Raw genomic sequence first — 24301 nt, 5'->3', positions numbered from 1 at the left:
GCCGCGGGCCGTGCTGCGCCAAGGCTCCGCCCCAAGCGCTGTCTGCCCCGCCCAGACCAGCGCTGCCCCGCCTACTGTTCTCTGGGCGGTGGGGCGCCCCTGTAGGCTCCGCCCCCGCGCTCTGGGTTCTGCGGGCCCCCGCCCCATCCCTTCAGGTACCGCCCCTCAGGGAGGGAGCTGGGAGGCCCCGCCTCTTCCCGCCCCTCCGCCAGCACCTGGACTGGATCTCTTTCCTGTGGGAAGTGCAGGGTCCAGGGGTCTCTGCGCTTCTCCTGCCTCGGTCTCATTCCGGAAAAGTGGGGCCTCTCCAGCCAAACCAGACACGTGGGCCGAGGGGACAAGCTCACCGTCACATCCAGGCTGGGGGCTCTGGTGGGGTGCGAAGCATGGGGCTTCCTGGTCCCCGCTCCTGATGGGGAGAGCATCGGCAATGCCACTCCTGATATGGGGGCGGGGGAGGGTTCTTACTGGAGGAGTTCTCCCAGACCCTGGAAGTCCTGCCCACGTGGGCTGTGTGTAGAAGGGGAACAGACTGCCCTGGCCCGGTGAGCTAGTGTGTGAAGGCCCGGGACACGTTTCTCAGCCTTCCACTACCCCGCACCCCAGTCTAAGCTAAGCCTTCGTGTGCCCCCTGCCCCTCTCCCTGGGGGAGGGAGGCTCCTCCAGGCTCTGGGCCTCAGGTACTGTCCACTGCCCCCTGCCCAGGTGGAGCCCTGACCCCCTGTTGCAGTCCCAGGTGCAGAGGATCCCCCTCCCTCTTCCAGGTCCGGCTGCTCAGACTTTACAGTAAGGCAGCTCTCCCAGAGCCAGAGCTCTGGACCCCAGAATATACCCCATAAAGACTGCCTCACTGAGGCCCCAGGGCCGCCTGGTTGGCAGAGAGATGGCAGTTTGGGCTGCAGGGGTTGAGTGTTACAGAGAGCAGAACTGAAGGGAAGGGGTAGCTGGAGAGTTGAAAACTAAATAGAATGATGAACTTCCTCTTTCTCCAACTGAAGACTGCCTGGGGGGGGGTGGGGGGTAATGAGAGGCACACAGGTGGGGAGAGGCTGGCTGTTTTCTTCAACCCTAAGATCATTAATCCATTCAACACATATTTACCAAATGCACTACGTCCAGTCCAGGCACCATCTGTGGTGCTGTAATGGAGGAGACAGAGGGCCCTTTCAGAAGTGGGAGGGAAGATGACCACAGAGCCAAATAACATAATATCTAATGATAACACGAAGAAAACTGAGAGGAGTCCTAGGAAGTGAGTACTGGGTGGTCCTGGAATGCCTGAGTGAGGATCTGCAGGATGGGAATGAGCTGGCCGCCGTGCACGGAACTGGAGGACCATGTTCCCCCCACCCCTGCAGGGAGCACAGCCATGCAAAGGCACTGGGGCGGGGAGGCATTTGCCGGAGTGTGTGGAGAGTGAAGGGAACGCAGAGGATGTGCTCCGGAAGGTGCCCCTCGGCTGGGCTGGACAAGGAAGCACCGCCCTGGGCAATGCTGGAGGGGCGTCGGCTGCCCTCCCTCGAAGGAGCTAGGGCTCCAGCCTGTCTGACCCCTATGTGTGGGGGGCAGGGAGGGGTGTGGTCTGGAAGCCCTGCTGGGAAGGCAGCTGCACGTGCCCTGGGAGCAGGGTCAGGCCCCTGAACTGCCAGCCTCCAGTCCACCCCGGCCTCTCCCCTCCCCACTCCTAGCCTTCCCGGGGTGGGGGCAGGGCGCCGCTCCCTCTCTTTGCATTCCGGGTTTTGTTATGAAAACTCTGACTTCTCCAGCCTCATCCCTAGTGATTTGTAAGAACCTCACCAGGAAGACAGAAATGGAACCAGAAAATTGCTCTATTCCTGCTTTGCTTTCCTAACTCCCGGAGGACAGAAGGCCAGAAAATGTGGGTGCTGGAGGGTGTCCGAGGATAGCAGTTCAGGATTTCATTTGGATACAGGCCTTGGGGTCCATGGCCTGTTCCAAGGGCACCTTCCAGGCTCTATACCTGCTCTGGAGGGTACAGAGACCTGCCCAACACCCAGCCTGGTGCTTCCTATGGGCCCTCTCCTGTCGCCCTGTCCCCACCCTCCTAGAATGAGGCTGCGCTGGGCAGGGCAGGCATAGAACCAGACCACCGGGGCTCCATCCCTGGCTTCCTGTCACTCGACTGGGTAAATGATCTCACTTGTCTGTCCAGGGTCCTTGCTCTGAAATGAGGCAGGCAGTGATGACCCTGCTCACTGCAGTGGGTTGTCTGAGGGTCGGCGAGTTCTCCAGCTCAGAACTACCAGTCACGTGGGCCTGGGAGGCCCGTCTGCACGCCTCTCCAGGCCTGCCCCAGAGTTTTCCAGTCGTCCAGTCCCACGTGGGTCTTGAGGATCTGCGCGTCGGACCAGCAGTCTGCCAGTCCGGGGACCACGCAGCAGCACCTGGGACACAGTAGGGCTTGCACCTGAGTGCCACCTTTTGTTCATGTGAAGCCACCAGCGTCCCTGAAAACGGGGTCCTGGAACTCACCCCCTGCCCCACCTCCGTCAGGCCATCCCCACTCTGAGGGCTGGGCTCTTAATGACCAAGATAGCCTCCATCTTCTTTCTGCCCCAGTTCTGGGCATCTCCCTGGCTCCTCCCCAGGCCCCTGGGGCTTGGCTTCTGCTCTCCTGCCAGCCCGGGCCCCGGCTGTCCCTCCGTCGTCGCATCCCTGAGGACCATTCGTTGCAGGGCATTAAGAGCAGAGAACCTCTGCCCTCCTCCCCCAACTCCCTCCTCTGGCACCCCCTCCCAGGCAGCCCCGGAGCCCCGCCCTCACCTGGTCCCCGCAGGCACCGCGCACCTCCCAGCCGGGCTCTGGGAGCCACTGCGGACCAGTAGCTGCTTCCTGGACAGCCCGTCAGCCCTGTCAATCTTCTCCCGTTGGTTTTGCTTTAAAGAGTCACTGCTCCTCTGTAAGGCTGGGAGCAAAGTTAATTGACGTGAAATTGTATTCAAAATTCAATTTGCTCTCACAGATCCGATTCAGGCCCTATAAATCAGCAGAGCCTGCTGCTCCTTTGGGGTTCGAACATGCTTTCTGCTTGCAGGGTGACAGCTGGAAAGCGCGTTCTGGCTAACAGGCCGGCCCCTGGCGCCGCATCTGCGAACCAGAGGTTTGCTCCAGCCTGGCCAGAGCCTTCCCAGCATGCCTCCTCCCTCCTTCAGGTCATGGCATATGGATGTATGTGGGGTACTTGGACTTTCTAAGTTGGGGGGTGTCAGCTCATTGAGATGCCCTTCGTCCCATAGCCTTCCCCTCCTTCCCCTCTGTCCCCTCGCCATCCCCTAGCCATCTCCTCCATCCCCTAGCTGTCTCCTTGCTGTCCCCCTCCATCCCCTACCATCCCCTCGCCATCCCCTCGCCATCCCCTAGGTGTCCCCTGGCCATCCCCTAGCTGTCCCCTAGCCGTTCTGGCTGTCCCCTAGCTGTCCCCTAGCCGTCCCTTAGCCGAGGGTGGACAGGTGTGTTAGCTCCTGCTGAGAAAATGCTGCAGAGCAAACAGCCCTCAGAATCCCTAGGACTTAACGACATCCACATTTTTTCTTGTCCCCAGGGCTGCAGGCGGGCCTGAGGGGCTCTGTGGGTTGGGATCAGCTTGTTCCTTGAGTGTCTCTCCGGGTGGCGAGAGATGAGCTACCTGGGAGCTCTCTTCGCACAGCCCACAGGGCTACACACGCCGCACAGGCGCACTGGAAGCCTCTGGCCGAGCCTGGCGTCTGGTCTGCTCATATCCGGTGCCAAGCAAGTCAGGGGGCCAAGGCCGTCCTCCACATGGGCGGGGGGAGCCCAGGCCTGCCGTTGGGGGCGGGGGGGGGGGGGCTGGCAGTGCAGTCACGTGGCAAGGGCATGGGTGTGGCTCTGTGACAGAGGAAGTGAACATTTGGGGACTATTTTCCCATTTGTCACTGCCTGTACCTAGAATCCCAATCTGTCTTGAGCCCTGTATTCAAGAAATTGAAATGTGGGGTGCACCCATCCCAAATGTGCCCCTTCCCCTAATTCCTGCTCCTCAGGACCTGCTCTGTGGTCAGTTTCAGAGGCGGCTCCGGCCCTGGGGGCTCCCTACATCCTGCCCCTCCCCGCTCTGTCCACACCCTCTGTCATCAGCCCGGACTCCAGGGTCATGTCTTCCCAGAGGCCAGCAGCCAGCTTCGCGTTGTGCTGGACGCCCGCCTGGAAACCGGCAGGGGTGCTGCTGGCAGAAGTGACCATGGGGCTGGTTCAGCCCAGAGGGTCTGCAAGGCACCCAGGCACTGGGCTCTGCCCTGGTCGCATGCAGAGCTCGGACCCACAGTGCCCTGCCCCCAAGCCAGGAGGGCAGCTCCCATCCACCTCCCGCCCCCTCTCGGTCCCCATGAAGTGAGGGCCCTGCGGGACCACTGTGTCACATGGATGCAGGTGGCTTGGGTTTGTCTGGAGTGTTCTCGCCGCAGCTGCCAGCCGCTCTGGAGAGACGCCCACACCCGGCATGCTGTCCCCACCGCCCGAGCCCTCTGGCATAGCAGGTCAGGAGCCCGGTCCCACAGACGGTGCCCCCAGGGCCCCTCCAGCACAAGTGCCCTCTCTCGCTCTCCTCTGTGAGCACGTCGGTTCCAGAAGAGCGGCGCGGGCCTGGCTCGGTGCCAGTGCACAGCAGGGGCTGCGAGCAAAGCGTGCCCTGAGCCGTCCAGGCGTCCCCGCTTCCTGGCCGTCCTTGGACAGCGCTTTCCAGCTGGCCTTGCCCTGGACCGGGAGAGGGAGGCTCCTGCACGAAAGCCGTGTCTGCAGGGCAAGGGGGGCCGGCCTGCGTCGTCTGAGCTGTGCTGACAGCAGGGTCGGCCTGGGCAAGACGGAAAGGGACAAGCCCCTGGACTCAGGGCCCTTACCCTGGAAGCTGACGGAAAGCGCAAACCCGAACTGGCTGAGTCCACAGTGAGCTTCAGAGTGTGCCTGGGCCACAGGCAGGACCGGCTCCAGAGATGGGCTTTACCTGGGGAGGTGAAGGCTGCAGTAGGGTCAGCCTGCCAAGTTCAAGGTCAATGGTCACAGTTTTTTCAGACCCTTCATAGGGAGCCCGGTCTGGCTGACACCTTGCTCTAGGACCTGCAGTCCCCAGAACCGTGACAGAACAGGTGTCTGTTGTTTTACGCCATGCAGTCTTTGGCCCTGGGAAATGCCCACAGGCCTGTACCTGCTTGATGCCCCTGCCCAGGCCTGGCCATGCCTGGCCTCGGTGCCCGGCAGAGATGGAAGCAGCTGTGTGCCCACTCCAAGCCCAGACTTGAGAGGCCCTGGGTTTCTGCCCATTGTCCTGTGCCTCTGACATGGGCTTGAGGAGGGCATGACCAGGCTGGCCCTGCTGGGCCCAGACACGAGGGACTGGTGCTGTGGTCATGGCGCCCGGGCACGCCCACCCTAGAGTGAGTCCAGCAGACATGAACGGCACAGCCGACCTTCAGAAATGTGAACCGGAGACATGGACCGTCCAAAGCTGCTAGGATCCCGGGATGCTTGTTACTCGGCACTTTTGTGGACTCCCTGACAGGTGCAGATGGGGTTGAGGCATGGAGGGGCTGTGCAGCCATGCTTGGGAAAGGCCTTGCACAGCTCCCCCAAGGTGTCCGGGTGCCTCTGGGCACGGGCTATGCTGATCCCACCTCTCAGGGACCGACACAGTTCTGCTCCGCCAGCGCAGGCTAGAGGGACAAGCAGGCCGTGGGGGACTTGCAGAACATCGCTGAGCAGCGGGGGGAGTGGAGGTCTCGGGAGGGGCAGACCTGGCCTCCCCACAGGTCGGCCAGCAGAGGCAAGTACTTAACAAATCATCACACTCCACGTTACCTGTTCCTTTTATCTTTCAGATTCCGCAGGGCAGAGGTGGTGAGAGCCACAGCTGAGTGACCGCGGATGTGAATGAGGCAGCACAGCCCTCTCTTCCCGTGCGCCTGGAGGGGACCGTGATGTGATGTGATGCGATGTGGGCGGGAGCTGGACGGGAGTGTGGGGCCACGTGGCAGTGTGACAGTAATGACGATGAGGATTCTAGCAGTGCTCTGTGGTTGGGAACTTACTATCACCAGGTACGGTTCTGAACGCTACTATGTTAACTCTTTTCATCTTTACGGGACTCTTCGTTGGTAGGTAGTGGTGTTAACCAATTCTTAATTGTGTCCTACCAGAACCGTGTTACATATTACCCAGGCAACAAGCAAGAGACAGAACATGGCTCCCAGCCCTGGCTTTTGCTTTTCTTACTTGATGCTCTGTGGACACAGCACAGCTGCTGGAGCGCCAGCCATCGTGTCCTCACTCCACAGACCGACGCAGCGAGGAAAGCAAACTGGGTGCCAGTCCCGGGAGTCCTCATTCACTGGAACATAGTCCCATGGACATTCATTGTTGTCAAGGGGGCTGGGAAAACGAAAATCTGGCAAGGGGGGGGATTTACTACGACTGCCTTAAACCGAGTGTGATTTGTCATAAGGCCGAGGGAAGGAGGCCATCTTTCCTGCGGTCTGGGGGTTTCTGCCTCTCATGGAACAGTGGGTCTGTGTGAGCGGAGGAGCAGGGTGTGGACGGCACTTTGGGGACAGCGAGCACCGCCCCACCGCGCTGCTCTGGTAACAGCACCCTCTCCTATCCTCACCTGGTGAAATCAGGGAGGGACGAACTCCATCTTTGGCTCCAGGTGTGAGCTCATCACTCACGTTTCACCAATGGAAAAATCCCATTTCCGTGTCCCCAGCGACGGGTCCAGGGATGGGTGGTCAGCCTTGGAAGGGACGAGCCCCCCGGTCAGGGTGTGGAGGCAGGCGGGGTCAGCGGGGCTCTGGCTGCCGTCTTGCCATCATCACAAGGGCGCACAGCCTCCTCGGGAGCAGATCCCACGCGGAGGCAGCACAGCGAGGAGACGGAGGGTAACCTGGACCCCGTGGCGGCTGGAGCCAGAACTTCCCATGGACTTGACAGACACGTGATTCGATACATCCCCTTTTTGTTTAAGCCAGTTTCTGTTGAGTTTCCTACCACAAGCACATCAGAACGCTGTCTGGGGTGGCCGGTGCTTACCACAGAGCCTGGGCGGGGCCAGGGCCTGGTTCCTGTGCCTTGAAGCGGGACACTCCTCCCCAGGCCCCTGGCTGCCCTCGGACAGGGCCGCCGCTGGGGCCCCGGGGAGTGGGCGCCTGCAGCTGTCAGCCGCTGTGCTGTCCTTGGTCTCTCTGTTTATGCGCACGCGGCCCTGAGCTCCGCGGGGCTTCCGAGCTCCAGCAGGACAGCATCTGGATTTGCCGGCTCCCAGACGCCCAGCCTGGGCGCGGACAAAGGGGGGGGGGGTGCACGCCCGCTGAGGCCACCGGGCGTTGGTGCTCCTTGCTGGCTGTTTCCTGCTTCGCAGCTCACCTACAGCGCAGCTGCGAGGGGCCAGGCTACGCCGCGCCCACCTGCTCTGGGCGCCTCAGTGACGGCGTGTCCCTCGCCCAGGCGGGGAGTGGGGGGGGCTCCGCTCCATGTGGTCCTTCAGGGTCCAGGCGCATGGAGCACCTACCATCGCCCCGGCTGGGATAGGGAGCCCGAGGAGGCACCCCAGTGTGGGGTGCCTGGCCCCCCGGGTGACACGTGCCACAGCGGCCCCAGGGGCCCGCAAATACAAGAGGAGGCCAGTGGGTAACGGTGCTGGTGTGTAGACAGCCCGACGCACTCCGGCTGCCACTTCTGTGTTTTCAGGTCTCTAGACTCACACTCGGAGGGTCCGTTTTCCGGGCCCTCGGAGGTCACGCAAGGTCTGGGGTTCAGGGTAGTTCAGGTCAGCATCCCTCCCCGGCACCCGCTCTGTGCTGGGTCCTCTGTGGGAGACATTGGACACCGCCCCTGCCTGTGCCCCAGAGTCTGTTTCACAGGTGCCTGATCCCATCTCTGCTGCGGGCTCACCTGTTTGGTGGGAGGCGGTCGTGCACCAAGGCGCTTGAACACCTGCAGGCAGATGTGACCTTCCGGTGCCACCGTCCCCACCCCTCCCACCCACGTGCCTCACCTGCCTGCCTTCCGTCCATCTGCACAGGCGTTTGTGGTGCCAGATCCCTTACCTGCCTGATCAGCTTACTCTCCAGGCCGTTTCAGGCATTTCCAGAGAGTTCCCCAAACCATGCCTTAGCCTGATCTGAGATGACCTTAGAGATTCAGCCTGAGCATTGTCACCCCAAATACAGGCTGGCCTGGCGCTGTGCAGGGCACAACTGGGTGCACGTGCTGGCCCGGCTCCGGGGCCTGGCCACCGTGCCGCCACCTGATGCCACCCCCACCTTCACCTCACTCTCCAGACCTTGCCGGCTCAGCTTTCACGGTGTCGTGTGCACCCAGGGCTCTGGAGAGGCTCATGCCAACTGCGTCGGACCCTTCCTGTTGGGAGGGACCTGAACCCGACTCAGCTGGCTTGGGTAACAGGAAGAGAGTTGGTGCCTGTGGCTGTCGAAGGAAAACACAGCCTGACCCAGGTTCCAAATGGTGCCTCCCTCCATCCGTCCTGCTGTCCGCCGTGCTGGCCCTGTTCTCAGCCAGGCTCACGCCTGGGGTGGCAGCACGGCCCTGACCCGAAGCTCCGGGGTCACACTCTCTCAGGGGAATGACTCCAGCACGGCAGTCCCACTAAAATCCCGGGGTTCGCTCTGATTGGACTGACGTGGGCTACGTGCCTGTCCTTGACCATGACCATAATGGTTGGCAGTTATTAGTGCTTATCAACTGCAAAGGCACTATCTTTCTGTCTAGTCGTTTCTCATAACAACCTAATTACAGCAACTTTTTTTAATCCGCATTTTATAAATGAAGAAACTGGAACATATGAGTTTCAATAACTTGACCAGTCATGTAACTTTTATTCATGGACTAGAATTTGAACCTAGGCGTTATGGATCCCAAATCACCGCCATGACCACCATCGCCATCACTGTCAACTCCGTCACTATCACTGTCAAGTCCATCACCGTCACCGTCATTGTCACTACCATCACTACCTTCATCATCACCGTCATCATCACCACCATCACCGTCATTGTCATCACCGTCATCATCACCACCATCAGTGTCAACTCCATCACCATCACCATCATCACCATCACTATCACCATCATCACCACCATCACCATCATCACCGTCATCATCACCACCATCAGTGTCAACTCCATCAGCATCACCATCATCACCATCAGTGTCAAGTCCATCACCATCACCATCATTGTCATCACCATCATCATCACCACCATCAGTGTCAACTCCATCACCATCACCATCACCACCATCACTATCACCATCATCACCACCATCACCACCATCATCCCTGCCATCATCATCACCACCATCAGTGTCAACTCCATCACCATCACCATCATCACCATCAGTGTCCACCCCATCACCGTCACCATCATTGTCATCACCATTATCGTCACCACCATCATCACCACCTTCGTCATCTCCACCGTCACCACCACCAGCATCATCACTGTCACCTCCAGCGTCACCACCGTCCTATGAGTGAAGGTGGAGCTAGAGGAGGTGAAGCCTGAGGGTGCAGGGACGACTTCTCTGCCACAGGGGCCTCCAGCCCACACGTCAGCTAAGGTGCTGTGCTGCCGGGAGTCAGGAGTCCACAGGATACGGCAGAGCTAGGACAGGCCTCTGCTGAAGGATCAGGACGTTGGTCTCAGGCTCGCCTACTCTGGAGTATCCCCTCTCCTAACGTTCCGCGATGTGGGGACACGAGGACTCGGCTCACATCAGGCAGGTGGGGGTAAGTGGGAGAATTTTCCTCCAAGGAGGCAGAATTGGATATGAGGCAGCCCCTTCCCAGGGTCGGGAGTCCGCCTTCGGTTGCCCACGCCAGAGCAGGGAGTGCCAAGGTGCGGGAGAGCTCCGGCCCAGGCTGCCGGCCACGGTCCCCACGTGAGGCTCCCACCAGCTGCGCCCGGGCGGAAGCCAGCCCGGGACACTCCACTGCAGGCTCAGGTCACGGCAAGGAGTGAGTTCCAGGGCAAACAGCAGGACCCAAGATGGAAGGTAGGGGAGGGCACCGCGAACCTCCCGCTGGCGATGCTCGGAGACGGGGCTGTCTCACCCCGGTGGGGCAGGAGGCTCAGGTAGGTGTTCGCCCGCTTTAGCTTTCTGTGCACCCTGACACTTTCCTAAAGGTGACGAGAGGCTGACGTCCGAAGGAAAGACTTTGGAGGCCCTGACGGCCCAGAAGTGGAGGACACTCAGAGGCCAGTCAGATGTGTATAAAATTGGAACTATGTCAGGGAGCACAGACAGCTGGGAATGCCCAGGAGGCTGGCTTCAGGTGCGGCTTAATCCAGCCAGCATGTCTGGGCCTCCCCGGCTCTGTGCTCAGCCTGTTCTTTCCCGATTGTTTGCACTGACCCAGGGGGGCACTGCTGGGTTGACTGAGGTCACCTGCCGTGCCTGACCAGCCTGTCCAGGTCATGAGTGGGGGAGACAGGGGATGGCACCCACGGACCGGCCAGACCACTTACTGGGGGAGGATGCTCCTCAAAGCAGGCTGAGGGGCCATTAGCAAATGGGGGAGGAAGGGAGCAGACAGGAGCAGCGTCTGTCCCCCACAAAGAGCCTACCGAGGCCCCAGCAAACGCAGGGACAGAGCACTGTCGGCGCCTCCCAGGCGCGGCTCCTGGCCGGGAGCGGGTTCCCTGCCGCACGCACACTCTGGGTGCTGGGGGCCGGGGTGGTCAGGCGGTCAGGCAGCCCGTGTGCGCCGAGCTTTTCCATGGCAACGGCTGGACCAGCCCACTGCTCGGCTCAGCAGTCCCTTTATGAGCCTCTCAGAGGAGAGGCCGCACCCTGCATCCTGGAGAGGAGGGGGACACCAGGGGCGTGTGCACTGTGACACCGCAGAGGGCCGGGCAGGGTGGGGACAGGCTGAAGCTGCTCCTCGAGGACTCTGAAGGTTGTCCTGGGCGGCAAGGGCAGGCAGGCCAGGCCGGACATTCTGCCGTGAGTGACCTCAAGCTCTAGCTCTCGGCATCGGTCCTTATCTGTAGGACACAAAGAACCATGCCTGTTCCCTGGGGTTAGGGACGAGCCCAGGTGTGAAGGCAGAAGGGTCGGAGACACGCCCAGGGAGGAGATGGATGCAGGCCGGTGACCTGCTCCCGTCCTGAGCCCCTAGGGCGCTGGGCCCTGCAGCCCGTGGGCCTCGGGGTGCTGGGATCTGCCCTTGGAGGCCCCGGGGTGTTCAGTTATGGCCTTTGTAACCTCCTCAGACAGACTGCCTGCCCCCACCCCCCGCCCGAGAGAACGGGGGTGTGTAAACAGCCAGCCCCGGAAATTTAATACAATTTAGTAACCAATGTTACTCACCTGAAAACTCTAATCGCTCTCCACCCACGATGGTCTTGGGCCAATGGGACCGCAGGCCCGCCGCCCTGGGCCCTTCTGGGGGCTGCAGTCTGGTCTGGGGGCTTCTGGGCCTGGAAGCTGTCAGAGGGCGAGTTCAGGTAAGCACTGCCCAGTCCAGCAAGAAGGGCTTCGGAAACGCCCTCGGGGACTGTGTACCGCCTGTTTACACTGGCGGGGGCGCTTCTTGAGGGCTCCGCAGGCCGTGTCCTTCCTGGCGCTCCGGGGTTGGGGGGGCATGGTGACGGGAGAGGGACAATGGGCCTCTGTCCCATTTGGCCAGCCCTCGGAGGGCACTGTGAGGCTCCACGTGGGGTGGGCAGAGCAGCTAGCCAGAGGCGTGACAGCCTGGGCTCGGGGCTGGGGTCCGGCAGCCCCCAGAGAGGTGTCTGGAGTTTGGGCAGAGGCAGGCGGCATCAGGGTGGGGTCAGGCTGGACTATAGGGGGCAGAGTTCTGAAGTGCAGGACACAGTGTTGGGGGCTGAGGGAATGGACTGTGTGAGGTGAGGTGTGGAGAGGGCGTGGCAGACGTGGGAGGGATGGGTGGACGGTCCAGTGCCCTGTGTGATCCGTGGCCTGAGTCAAGGTCAGACCCATATGGTGATGTGGCCCTCAGCAGCTGCCCCGTGCTGAGTCCGGATAAAGCAGAGGGAGGGTGACCCTGCGGCCTGGGGAGGACCTGCCGTCTGCACAGGCCTGACAGAACATGACATCTGGTTCACGGCCATGACAAAAGCTTTCTCAGGGGGCAGCCAGGGAGTGGGGCATAGGCAGAGGGGGCTCAGCCCTTCCCCGCCCTGCTCTCCATTACTGTGACCCCCAGCTTCTCCCCTACCCTCACATCCAACCAGGCCGCTCGCTGATTCGTCCGTGCTCCGGCCGCGGTGGGGAGTGGGCACCCGTGTGGCGAGCACATGGTGGGAGGCCTCCTGATGCCCCAGGGCTGTGCTGCGCGCTGGCTGGCTCCACGGGCATGGCTGGAGCCCCTGCTGTGCGCCGTGTGCTGGGCCCTCGGAGCCGCTGGCCCGCTGGCTTCCGCGTCCTTGACCTGCACGTCGCACCCACCCCCAGGCGAAGCACGGCCTTTGCCGCCCAGCGGGCTGTGGCCCCGGGGACGGAGCGTACCAGAGGCCTTAAGGGGTTCCTACTGGCCTAAGCTGCGGGAGGGAGTGACCAGTCCCCAGGCCGGGGGTGCGAGGAGGGCGGGGGAGGGACGTGTGTCTTGGGGCCACAGTGACACGGCACCCCAAGCCGGGCGGCTTCCAACAACGGAGATGCGTCTCCGCTCTGGAGGCCAGACATCTGAGGTCAACGTGTCCGCAGGGCCCGGCTCCCTCCGGAGAGCTCCTGTCGCATCACCCGGGTCTCTGACTGGTGTCCAGCTCAGCGGCCTCTTCCAGCAGCCCTGCGGCCCCTCCCCCTCCCTGGGGACGCCGGGCCCCGGAGGGCGTCTGTGGTGTGGCCGCCCGGGTTTGAATAGGAAGGTTAAGGCCGCCGCCCCCCACCGGTGGACTTTGCTCGGGAGCAAATGTCTAACACCACGTGGTCAGAGGAGCAAGAACGACAGCCTCCGCGCCGGCCCGGACCCGCTGCAGCCGCTCTGTGGGCGCTTTGTCCCCTTGCCTCCCTGGGCCGTGAGGCCGCCGCGGGGGCACCCCTCCCCCCGAAGGTGGACGGTCGGAGCCCAGACCATGCAGCTGGAAGTCCTGCTCCTGAGGTTCAGCGGCCCATGCTCCCCCTTCCAGGCCACGAGGCCAGGGCAGAAGCCAGAGCGGCCGAGGCTCCGGGGCGCGGGGAGGAGGCGGCCCGCAGCTGCTCTGGCCGCCTCCCCTGTGCTGGCGACGGGGCCTCGTCTACATGGCCGTGGGACGACCTGGGCCCGGTCCCTCGCTCAGGCCTCTATCCGCTGGTGAGCAAGCCGCAGAGACCGAGACACGAGGGGCCCTGCCCGACGCGAGGGTTTCACAGGGCGGCCTCTGAGCGTCCGTCTCCAAGAATTCCAGCCGGACTCGTTGGAGGGAGATAAAGGTCCCCCTGCTGAGACCTCGAAAGACCAGGGACACTGCAGCCTCCGTGGGTGACGCGCTGAGGCCGGGCAGGCCTGGGGTGCGGGCCCCCAGCAGCTCTCCTCTGAGGGCAGACAGCGGGCGGAGGTCCCAGCCCCTGCCTGGGGAGGACAGACGGACGGACAGTCCGGCGGCCTGGATTCTGCCTGCGGGCGGGGCCCCAGCCGGACAGGCTCAGCAGCCCTCGGACTGCCACGTCCAACCTCCCTTTGACCCCACTCAATGGACAGGGGAGAGAGTTTTATTTTCCCCCACACTTTACTATGGAAGGTTTCAAACACAGAGAAGCTGAAGGGTGTCCAGGGCAGACCTGGGGTCCAGCAGCGCCTTTCCCGAGTCCGCCTGCCACCCCACGACCCCCTCTCCAGGCACTGGGCACAGGCGGCGAGGTATGTCTCCGCAGCCCAGGGGCGAAGTCCCGGGGCTGGAAGCTGAGACCCCGGTGCCACAGGCCGTTGCCGCCCGTGCCGGCCGCTGGCGTCCCGGCCTGGTGGCCGAGACCAACCTCTGTCCCTCATCACGTGCCCTCCGCCTCTGTGTCCCGGCTTTGGGGACCACTCTAATCTGGGGTCATAACATAATTGTGTCACAAAGACCCTTTTTCCAGATAAAGTCCATGTCCCCAGTGGACACCTCTTTCGGTGGCCACTGCAGGCCCTGAGCCCGTAACAAATCACTAAACACGAAGCCTGCCAGGCGGCGCCGATACGTGCCGGACATTGGGCACAGGCTGGTCATCTCTGTGAAACGAGAGGGGGAGGTCTTAGGGACGCTGAAAGCTGCGGATCCAGGGGTGGCCCGGAGCTCCCCTTCTTCCTCGGTTAACTCGCTCCCGAGCACACGTGGATAATGAGGGTCATAAAATGCAGATGAAAATTTAAATTTAGAGCGTGACCTACAAACAGGAGAGCCCTGGGGTCCCCGAAGGTCAGTCCCGGGGGCAGCTGGGGGCAGGCGGGCGGCAGGCGGCGCAGGAGGCACTGGGGCTTCCCGGGTTTGCCGTGTGGGGCGCGGGGCCCTGAGGGGGGCGGGGTTTGAGGGCTGGCTCTCCGTAGCCTCCCTGACTCCATCTCGTCCCTCCGACCGGAGCTGCCATGTGGGTCCCCAGCCCTCGAAGCAGACACGGCCCTAGATGTCCACAAAGACTGAGGGTGAGCCTCGGGCCTGGGGTGTCCACATGCCCCCTGAGCAGGGCCGGCAGGGCTCTTGGCCGGGAGACAAGGCTGGGGGCACAGAGGAAACCAAAGGAGGGCCCCGTTCCCACAAGGGCACAGGGCGTGGGGCCCACGGACCACTGGGACACACGGGCCTCAGGTGACGTACTCGGGCATGAGAAACAGTGCTCCAGGCGCTGACAAGGGGGCAGCCATCGTCCCTGTTGCCTACCCAGGGCACAGACTTGTGGCTCAGAGCAGCATGTCTGGGGTCAGACGCCTGAGGTCCACGCATGGACGGGCTGCTCCTTCTGCAGGTGCTGGAGGGAGCCCCCCCCCCTCCCGGTGCTTTCCGGATGCCGCCCTCATCCTCGGCTCTGCGCCAGCCCCACCTCTGCGGCCGCGTCCCCGACCGGCCTCACCCTCTCACCTGGTTGGTAAGAGCTCTCGGGGTGACACGGCCCCACCCCGGTCATCCAGGCCAGTCTCCCATCGGGGAACCTTAATTTAACAATCGCCTTTGCCTGATTACGTGAATATTTGCATTATAAGGACACAGAGCAGGACCCGGTGCTCGCGGGGCTCCCCTCCTGCCCGCCACACCCGAGGGACACGAAGCCTAAGTGGACATTGAAATGTGTGTGTTTTAGCAAGATTTTGGCAGACTTTGGACGCATTCTGGGTGAGGCTGGACGCGGACGGAGGTGCGGCCCTGCCCTTTGCTGATCATGAAGGTGGGGGAGGGTCCCCAGAGAGAGACCCAAGGGCAGTGCCAACAGCGTCATGTCCCACTCTGGGGTCAGGTGGCACCGTGTCGGGTGTGGCCCTGGACGAGTCACTGATGTCTCCGCGTCCCCGATTCCTCACAGGAACACCGTCTGCCTCGGAAGGGGCGTGAGGGCTGCGGAACAGGGGGCTGTTGAAAATGACCACCAAACGCCGAATGGCAGCAAGGCAAGATTTTATTCACGGCCGGGCCAGACCTGCTCTCCTGGTCTTAAGGAGAAAAACAGAGAATGGCCCCGAACAAAGGTAGCAGTGAGCTTTTCTGAATTTCAGTCAGGCAGACTACATCATTATCTAGTTAACCAACTACATTTTATAGTATTTTATAGTAGCCAGTTATACTGTGATACATACCCGTAGTGTTGACGGAAACCTATCACGTTAAAGTTCTTTGTCTTGTAAAATGACCAGTCATAGTTAAACACCTAAAATATCGCGAGGCGGTGACTACAGGGACTAGGTGACTTGTTACTTGTGGGCTTTTCCTTGGCTGGATCTTAGTGAAAGGAGGGGGGGAGTGTTTTGCAACAAGTTATCTATTTAGCAAGCAGGGAAGTTACAGAAGCTAGATGAGCAGTTGGTAATTTCTAATAACTCTAATGGGGAATGTGGGTCTAAGATGAACTTATGTACAGTAAGCTTTCTGAGGTCTTATAAGTGGACCTAGAACAGGCGGCTGCGGAGGGCCACCGGGGGGTGGCAAGTGTGTCTCCCGGCACCCGCGCCACGGGCTCGCCTCCCGTCTGCATGCCCCCACCCCCCGGACATCCACGCTCTGGGCCAAGCACCCCGCGGAGAGGAAGCCCCAGCAACCCCCGTGGGAGAGGCCGTGGCGGGGGCGGGGGCGGGGGGAGAACCAGGCCCTCGGCCCCGGACCTGGATGAGCCACTCTGGTGATGGGGTCTGGGGCAGAGATGCCCGTGGTCACCGAGCCCTGAATCGATGGCGGGTCCATAAGCAAAAGAAATGAGTGTAGTGATTGGGCCACCGAGTTTCAGGGTGGCTGGTCAGGTGGCGGCACCGTGGAGCACCCTGTGCGCACGTGGTGAGTGCTGGAAAACGGGAGCTGCACCGGTCACGAGGCCCAGGGTCGCTGCCGGTCCAGGGCTCCCTGCCGCCCGTGTGTTAGCAGGGCCGTCATGCGCTCCTGCCAGGAGCCCCCTGACCCTCACGACTCTTCTCGGAGGCTGGAGCGAGCCCTGCCTGTCACCAGCATCCTGCGGGTCCCGGATGGGGCTCCGGAAGGTGTGCAGAGGGGCTGTCCCCACGCCCAGCGGGGGTTCGCAGGGATCCTGGCATCCTCCTGGCACCCCGTGTCCCACTTCCATGGGGTGCCGTGTCTCCCTTCTGCAAGGGTCTGCTCTCCCGGGCCCCCGCCCCCACAGCAGAGCCCACCAGCACTCAGGTCGGGGCAGGGGTCCCTCTGCAGGTGACGTGTCGCCCCAGGAAACTTTGGTTTTCACAGCGGGCGTCTTTCTCCATCCCTCTGGGCTCCGCTGTCCGCCCCCCCTCCCCCGCCACAGGCCTCTTGTGAGGACGCAGGGCCCGCCTGCTCATCCAGGATAATCCTATTTTAAGGTCAGCTGATTATCGGCTTAAATTCCATCTGCAACCTTAATCCCCCTGCCATGTAACCTAATATATTCATAAGTTCGGGATTAGTGTGGCAGCCAGGCCTCAGCTTAACCTGATTACATCAGCAAAGGCTTTTTCCAAATAAGGTTACATTCAGGTGCAGGGGGTGAAGGCTTAGCCACATGGTTTTGGGGGCAGCCCACCCCCTCAACAAGACCTGAGATGAGTGTGTGACACACCGTGAGCTGGGGGTGTGCTGGTGGCCCGGGGGGCAGGGGCAGGGGCCTGGGGCCAGCCCCTTACCCTCCGAGAGCCACCTACCTGTGCCTGGTGTCTCTGCAGGGACCTGGAAGGAAGCCGTCCCCAAGGCAGCTGCAAACCTGACCTGGCTGCCTGCTCACAGCATCCGGGGGCCCCTCCCGGGTCTCCAGCTCCCCAGCCGGCTCCGGGCCCCCCAAGGACAAGGGGGTGGCTGAGTCTCTGAGTTCGGGGCCAGAGCTCAGGCGGCACCCCTCCCCGCATCCTGACGGTCAAGGGAGGGCGTGAACACGGGGGCCGGGACGCCTGGCTGGCGTTGCCTCGCCCCACACCCAGCAGGGCGTGCGTGCGGCCTCCGGTCTGAGCGTCAGGGAGGTGTGCTGCCGGGCAACCTCGTACCCCACCCCGGGCCGCTGGGCGTGCACCTGCACACACGTGCACACACGTGCATACACACACACACGCTCACGCAGATCCAGGATTTTCCTTGGAAAGCTGAAACCCTAAGACTCCAAACACCCACATTTATTCCAAATAAAGATTCTCCTGCCTGACCATCTGCCCATGTGCTGGCCAAACGCTCAGGGTAGCAGGCCCTCAGGCCACTCTTGCCGCCCCCTTCACGCCTGGCATCTGGGCATCCCTGGCCTCTGCCCAGGGCCCCTTGAGTCCCTGGTCTCTTCCCTGTGGCTTTGGAGCAGAGAGAAGGCGGGGCCTGCACCAGTCAGCAGCTCTCCTGTCGGCGTGGCCCCACCTGCTCCCTGAGGTGGTGCTGCCCAGACCCCTGCCTCCCACCACCAGCCTCTGCTGTCACAAAGGGGCCAGTGCCTCCGGCCTCCCCGGGACCCTCCCGGGATGCGGGCCACCCTGTCTCCTGCCCTCATCCGCAGCAAGCCCTCTCCTGGCCCCACAGACGCCTGGGTTTGCTGGGAGGGGCCCTGGGTGGCCTTCGCCCTCCCCCCGCTGTCCCTGTGACGCTGGACTTTCCAGACCTGCTTCTGCCTCAGGCCCCTCCTCCCTGTCCCTCAGAGAAGGCCAAACACGTCAGGGGTGGGCAGGGGTGAGGAGGGGGTTCCCAGGCAGTGGGGGGGGGAGGGGAGATTGGAGGTGGGTCCTGGGTCCTGTATGGATCTGTGGGCCTGGCAGAGTGGGGGCCCGGGGGACAGGCAGCTCTGGGGACCCCTTCACGCAGCAGACCGTGCCCCAGAGTAAAAGCCTCAGTCCTCAGGAGCGTCGTCGGAGGCCTGCCCCGCCCCTGGGCCCCCAGACCCCCGCTCGGGACCCCAAGCCGTCGCGGGGGCCCACGGTCGGCCCTGCCGTGCCAGGAGCTGGGCCCGCACAAGAGAGGAGGCCGTCCCCTGGGGCTTAGGACCCGGGCGGAGGAGCGTCGGTGACACGGGGCCCTGTGGCCCGGTGGAGCCGCATTGCGTGTCGTGTGGCCAGTGTCTCTCAGGGGCCTGAGGAGAGCCAGCAGGGCTGTCCTGCGAGGCCCCGGGGGTGAGCCGGGGAGGTGTCCCTGGGAAGGGGCAGCGCTAGGACTGGGGGCTGTGGATCGGAGCAGAGGGACACCCGGGGGCCGGGGACTCTGGCTTTCAGGCCGGGACGCCGTGTGCTGTGGGATAGTGTCCGCCAGAGATTCGCGTCCACAGGGACCTCAGAACGCGGCCTTATTTGGAAACGGGTCTTTGCAGGTGTTGGTTAAGATGGGGTCACATGGGATCAGAGTGGGGGTCCTGAGTCCAGAGACTGGGATCCCTGTAAGAGGAGGGACACACGAGGCGGCGGGAAGAGGGCTCCCGGAGCCTCCAGGCGGGGATAAGCCCACAGAGGACAACTTCAGTGAGGAGGGCGCCTTCCCGGCGACAACAGGCAGGTGCTCGGGACATCGAGGAGAAGGGCCCCTTGGTGGCGTCTGCCAGGCTCCCAGGGCGAAGCTGTCCCGACGAGCCACAGCAGGCCTTCCGGTGGAGCGCTGTGGCTCGAGATCATCAGGAGACAGCCGCGGCTGCTTCTCTGCCGGCCTGTGTGTCCCTGGTCCAGAAGCGGGACAGCCGAGTCCTGAGGCAACCGTGTCACGGCGGGGCCTGTCACACGGGCACATGCCCAGCTGCCCACAGACCCCAGCACACGCCAGTCGGCCTTGCATAGGCGGTGAGACCCAGAAGTACAACCAAGGCCTGTGCCGTGCAGCTCTCGTGAGGGAGCGGCTTGGGGTGACTCCGCAGAGGCGGCGCTGGGGACCCCCAGCCTGGGCCTCCGTCCCACCCTCCACACTCCGTACCTGCTCCCAGGGCCCCAGCAGCTGGGCGTCTGCAAGCCTGGAAGCCTTTTCCGGGGACCCGAGACTCTCAGGGGGGAGCGGGAGGGACCAGTGGCTGTGGGCATCTTGTCTGGGGACCCCTGAGCCTGACCTCCAAAGCCGTCCCTCTGGCCTCCGTGTGCCTTGGGCTGCCCAGGTGGCCCAGAGCCCTGTGGATGATCCCCTGCCTTCACGATGTCACAGGGTCACCTGCGGGGGCGGGGCGGGTGTGCGGCGGCCCCTAGCTCCACCACCATGCTTCCTTCCCACTAGCCTGGCCTGTGGCTTTCTCAGTCTCTCCCATTTAAGAGAATTTTCAGGTTGCATGCCTCAGAGAATCAATGAAACCCCACGACCCAGTGATGGCCCAGAGATCGAACTGGGCAATGCTCTTTATCCAGATGCTTCATGGCCAGGGACCAGAGCAGATGTGGTCCTGGGGCATAGGAGCGGTGGGGGCAGGCCCTGGAGGCTCCCAGGGAGGGGAGGACCCAGTCTGGGGACTGGCAGGGGAGGGGGCGGGGGAGGCACGGAGGGTGTTGGTGGGCGTGCGGGGGCACAGTTCACTGATAGGACCCACCAGTGCTGCTGTGCCTCCTGTGTGCGGAGGCAGCCCGATGGCCGCCCGGCGGGCTCCAGGGTCCGCCGGGGACCACAGCACAGCCCCTTTAATTGGGGGCCTCGCGGCTGGCGGGCCATCTCTCGCCATTTCCTCCGGGGTAGGCTCCCTCCCTAGGAGCAGCTGTCTACAGCCTCAGATCCTGACCCACCAGACACAGGCCAGCCCCTGGGACAGCCGTCAGCGCCCGGCCCAGTATGGGTCAGTGACCAAGGGGTGCCCAGAATACAAGACTGAGCCAGGATGTCAGCCCGGACTTTTACGAGTCCCCAGGCGATGGAGTGAAGACCTGCCACCGGCTGAGCCCCCCACCCGCTTCTCTGCTGCCTCCCCGGGTCCTCACCCCCCCCAGAAGCTCTCTGCAGACAGGAAGGCAGCACGGAACCCCGGGGGACCCCTGCCTCGGCCGCAGCTGCTTCTGCACAGGAGACACATAGCGAAGTGAATGCATATGACACACGACTGTCAGAAATGGGGTGGTCCTGGTGACCCCCCAGACCCCTCAGGTAGCAGGGAAGGAATTACGCCTTGTCCTCCGTGTGCACCAGGATCAGGTCAACGGAGCCACTGAGGTCAGTGGCCTGAGTGTATGGGGTCTGCCTTCGCCCTGTTCTGACCGCAGGAGGACCCGGGGAGTGTCCGGGCTCTGGGGACCCCCTGCTCCCCACCATTTCTCCACTGTTAGTGTGGGCAGGAGCCACTCTCCCGCGGACCCTTAGGGGTCAGGAGACGAACCTCAGGGTGGCGGGCACCGGGCAGGCTCCCCGGTGAAGGGGCAGGAGCAGGGCCGCACCTGTGTCCCCAGCAACGATGAGTGTCATGAAGTGTGGTCGGACCAGGCCTGGAGCAGCCCTCCCGAGTCTGGGCTTGTGCTCCCCTGGGCGCATTCCATGTGGGCACAGCCCCCGGGCCCCGCTCACCCGTGTGCGAGGGCAGCCCCACAGGCCCTGTTCCGGGGTCGACGGCGGTAATCCTCCCGGCATCCTCTGGTCCCTCAGCACCTGTTTCAAGCACCCACCTGGATCACGGGTCCCACCACGGCAAAGGACCCTCGCATCCTGTCCCCGGGCCGTGCCCCATCGGCCTGGTTTCAGGGCTCCAGCGTCCTGACACCCCACGCTGCTCTGCTCAAAGCCGGTGACTCTGGTATATCCAAGTCCTTTTCTGCTCTTTGCCCCTTTTGGCCAAGTCACTGCAGAGAAGTAGCAGTGATGTGCTGACTGGTCTCACTTGAGGCTCTCGGCCACGGAGCTCCGGGGAGCTCTCTGGGCTGCGGCACGCCAGCTCTCCTCTCCCCTTCCTCTCCCCTGCCCCCTCCCTCCCTTGAGACCTCGCTTCCTGTTTCACAGAGCAGAGGCTCACGGCCTTGTGACCAGTGCCCGTGAACTCCAGTGGGGCTGGGCTGGCTGCAGCCCCCGGGAGGCCCTGGCCGGCAGGCACCCCCTCCGGCGGCCGCGCCCTTCCGAGTCCTGCGCACCCGTGGCCTCCTGCGACCCTTGGGTCTGCACTGCTGCCCTTGGCTTCATCCTTGATCCAAACTCTCTCTCTGAAGCCGCCGCCCGTGAGCCCTGCACCCCCACCAGCCCGTCCTGAAGGGACCTCGCTGTCCTTGAATGCTCCCAGGCCGAGTCTTGAAAACTGTATGATCTTGTCTTGGTGTTTGTTTTGGGATGAGGTCCGATGAGACAAAGGAGGGAGGCTGGAGCTTGCCTCCCGGGGACAGGCTCCCAACACCACGTCCCCTGCCAGACGGTAGCTAGCCTCCCCCACGGGGGCCTGGGCAACGGCAGACGGTCAGGGCGAGGGTCAGGGCAAGGGTCAGGGTCAGGACCGGGGGCTCCCCGCAGGGCAGGGGGGCAGCAGGAGACTGCGACTTAGTGCTGGAGTCGGGAACCACATGTGTCCCAACACGGAGATTTAATTCCCTAGGGGTCACCCATCTGTTCCAGGTGGTGGTGTGGGTCTGGGTGTAATACCCAAGATTTCTTTATCGTCCCCCCAAACCAGAAACCGCCAGGGGGACCGAGTCATGCATGCAAAAGCAAAGGGCTTTATTATGAATTTAGGCCCAGCCAGCCTAAACTCGGGCTCACAGACTTCAGCGGCGTGGTGGATCCGTGCTGAGAGCCCCGAACAAAGGGGGGGGCAGGGCTTTGATGAGTTTGGGAAGGGGGAGGTACAGGAGATTGTGACATGGGCACAGTGATCCAATTATTATTAGCAATATTATTGACAGCAGGTTTATCCAATTACAACATTTAGAGTGTTAACCAATCACAGAGTAGACCCAGGACCCAGGACCCTCACACAGGGTGTAACTAGCCTTAAGCAATAGGCCTGCCCTTAGTACAGTTAAAGGTATTACAAGGGTGGTCCCTCTTGCCTTGGGCAATGTGTGCCCTTCTATTGTCTCAAACCTGCGTCCTTACGTGGCGGGGGGGGGCTTCATCCGACCCGCCCCAGCTGTGAGAGCTTTGGGCGCCTGGCGATTGTCCGGTCCTGGGCTGGCCCTCGTGAAAGGGCTGGGCTCTGGGCACCCGGGAGGGTCCACGAGGGTCCCACAGAAACCCCCATACCTGGGACTCTTTATCTCGTCAGTTGGGCTCCCCGGAGCCTCACTGTCCTGAGGATGAGGGACTGTCCTCCTGGACCAGCTGGTGTCCCGGGGGCAGCAAACCGCCTGCCTGAGGGGCTCCTTTCCTGTGCAAACCACCTGGCGGGGACAGCCTCTGGCCCGGCCTCCTCCACCCTGACCTCCGGGTCTCCGGGCCCTGAATGCACCGTGGCCTGGCGGTCCACCCCTGAGCCCCTGAGGGACACGCCCTTCTCCTTGGCAGCCGGGCCCTGACCCGCCAGCCGGGCCGAATCTCACATTTCCTATCAAATCTCACTGTTTAACAAGAGCCCCCAAGCCTCGGGGTCCTGGTCCTCCTGTGACATCCCTGGACGCGTGGGTTTTCTCTCCGGCAGCTGGAGGCGCCCTCGGGGACCAGCCACACCGCACAAATCACGCGGGTTGGGTGACGCTGGCTGTGAATTCCATGCTCTGACGTGTGCATTGTTTTAACGTCTTTATTTTTTTACTTTGAGAGAGAGAGGTAGAGAGCGAGTGGGGGAGGGGCAGAGAGAGGGAGACACAGAATCGGAAGCAGGCCCCAGGATCCGAGCTGTCAGCACAGAGCCCGACGCGGGGCTCGAACCCACTGACTCTGAGATCACGACCTGAGGTGAAGCCGGACGCTGAGCCCCCCAGGTGCCCCTGACGTGTGCATTCGAAACTGGCGTCACAGAATGCAACGTGAACAGCACAGTCGTGCTGATAATTTTGATTTTTTTATTTGGTTAGAATGACCTCAAATTCCAAGTGGAAAACCCTAATTGAGCAGAAAGGGGGAGGGAGGCTGTGGAAGAAAGAAAAATCTCCCACTCAGAGCCCGTAACGGCACTGTGGCCATGTTTTGGTTTTTCTGCTGGGCCCGCAGGTGACATGGCCGGTCCCAGCGCCGGGCTTGGTGCATGGTGGGCGTTGCCGTGGTGACGGCGTGGCTGCCGTGTGGGCACCGGGTGCTGTTGCCAACGGCATGGTGCGGGCGGTGTTGGTGGGAGCAGAGCGGGCTCTGGGAGGTTTTCAGGAAAGGGCCCGGAGACCTCGGCTCCCAGCAGAATTCAGTAAAGGAGTCCCAGAATTCCAGGATTCCAACAAAGGAATCTTATACAGAGAAGATTTTTGGAGGGACCCCCGGAGACAGGCAAGAGCCGAGGCCGCACCCCTCCCTCCGCGCAGGAGCCGGTGGACCAGGTGTCGGGAGACGCTGCGCCTGGAGAGCCTTTCCTGACTAGCAAGGTGGCCTGAGGAGGGGGGTGCCGGGGGCAAGAGGGTGGGTCCCGTGTGCAGCAGCCACAGGCCAGCCGGCCCAGCGAGGCCCCGCCCGGTGTCTCCACACAGCCTGCAGCTTTAGGGGCAAAGCTGGGGGTACATCCGGGGAAGGGACCCTCAGAAAGTGACCTCTGCACACCCCAGCCATAGCCCCGGGTCCCTTCTGCCTTTAGGAGAGTTGGGGTCATTGCTCGAAAGGAGGGCAGACAGAGGAGCCCCGACCTCCGGTCCAGCATCCGGGAGTCCCCCACCGATGCCTTCCTAGCTTACAGCCAG

This window comes from Suricata suricatta, chromosome 14 (genome assembly GCF_006229205.1).
Source record: "Suricata suricatta isolate VVHF042 chromosome 14, meerkat_22Aug2017_6uvM2_HiC, whole genome shotgun sequence".
Classification (NCBI taxonomy): Eukaryota; Metazoa; Chordata; class Mammalia; order Carnivora; family Herpestidae; genus Suricata; species Suricata suricatta.
Note: the sequence above shows the minus strand (reverse complement) of the source record.